The sequence below is a fragment of the Chiloscyllium plagiosum genome, chromosome 8 (assembly GCF_004010195.1).
Source record: "Chiloscyllium plagiosum isolate BGI_BamShark_2017 chromosome 8, ASM401019v2, whole genome shotgun sequence".
NCBI lineage: Eukaryota > Metazoa > Chordata > Chondrichthyes > Orectolobiformes > Hemiscylliidae > Chiloscyllium > Chiloscyllium plagiosum.
The window spans coordinates 47,246,593-47,248,513 of NC_057717.1; positions in this window are offsets into that span (position 1 = coordinate 47,246,593).

A 1,921-nucleotide genomic window follows, 5' to 3' on the forward strand; every position below is an offset into this window, starting at 1 on the left:
ATTCATATTCACAACTATGAGTTTATGTACCTTGGCTCCACCATCACGGACACTCTCTCCCTAGACTCTGAAGTTAATAGATGAACTGGAGAAGCAGCCTCAACATTTGTTAGGCTCAGAAATAGAGCCCTCGAGAACAGAAAGCTGACGACTCGCACCAAGGTTGCAGTCTACAAGGCTTGCACCCTTCACACACTGCTTTATGGCAGGGAGGACTGGAGTTTCTACTCCAGACAACAGCAGTGTCTCAACCCATTCCACCTTCGGAGACTGAGATGCATCATTGACATCAGGTCGGCTGACTGAGTTACTAACAATGAGTTTCTCGCCCATGCCCAGATTCCTAGCCGCTTCACGCTGCTCCAACAACACTGTCTCCGCTGGCTGAGCCACGGAAACAGCATGTCCGCCCACAGGATTTAATAGGGCCTGCTGTACGAGGAACTGGCCTTCGGCAAGAGAGCACAACAGCGGACCTATCTTCACTTCGAAAATGGCTGCAAGAGACACACGAAGTAACTGAACATGAATGTCGAGAGGTGAGAGGACATTGTAAGCGATCATTCTCGCTCGGGGCTGGAATTACGCAGAGGTCTAAAAAAGGAGAATAAAAGCTGAGCCTTGCTGCTGAAGAAAAGTGCACTCACCGAGAAAAGAGCTCCAAGATAACACCGGAGGACAGCACCTTCAATTGCAGTCACTGCAGCCGAGATTGCCACTCCCGTGTGGGCCGCTAGAGCCACATCAGATGCTGCTCTTACAACAAGCATTGAAGCAAGTATTGCCAGGCGCATATCCATTGTCTCACGAGAATGACGAGTGTACCAATTTTACACGTATGTGAGGAACATGACAATGGCCAGAGTGAAGGTCGGTCCATCAGGGATAGTGGGGGGAATCTTGTGCTTGCAGTCAGAGGAAGTAGGCAAGGTAGTAATGAACATTTTGCTTGTGGTTTCACTCCTGTGAGATGCCACGAGGTTTCTGAAGACAGTTTGAAACTGATTGATAAGTAAGAACTGGTTGATGTTAAGGAGGATGTGCTGAAAATCTTGACAAAAACATGCTGTATAAGTCAACTGGGCAGGCTGGGATATACTCAAGGTTGCTACCAGAAGGGAGGGAGTGGGGTATTGCGCCTTTTGCGATGGCATTTGCGTTCTTACTATCCAGTGGAGTAGTTCCAGAAAATTGGAGGGGGCAAATGCTATTCCCTTGTTCAAGAAAGGGAATAGTGATAGACCTGGGAGCGTCTGTTGTCAGCAATGTCTTGGAGCATGTTTTGAAAGGCAGGATTAATGATTATTTGGAAAACCATAGATTAATTTGTGACAGTCAATATGCCTTTGTGAGGGGCAGGTCATGTCTCACATACGTATCTGAAGCCTTTGAGAATGTGGCAAAACACAGAAGTAAATGCACAACAGTGAGTGCGATTTACATGGACTTTAGCAAGACATTTGATAAGAATCCCCACGACAGGCTCATTCAGAAAGTAGGGAGACAATCATGCAGACTGGATAAAGAATTGGCTTGCCCAAAGAAGACAGAGTTTGGTAGCAGATGGAATGTATTCAGCCGGGAGCTTGGTGACCAGTGTTTTGTCACAGCGATCGGTTCTGGGACACATGCTGTCTGTGACTTTTATAAGTATCTTATACGCAGAACTGGGTTAGTACGTTTGCCGATGACACGAAGGTTGGTGGTGGATCGTGTGGAGGGCTGTTATACATTGCAACGGGACATTGATAGGATGCAGAATAAGGCTGATAAGTGGCAGACAGAGTTCAATCTGGAAAGTGTGAAATGATTCACTTTGGAAGATCGAGTTTGAATGCAAATTACAGGGATTAAAGGTAGGACTTTTGGCAGTGTGGACAAACATAGGGAGCTTGGCGTCCACGTCCATAGATCCCTCAAA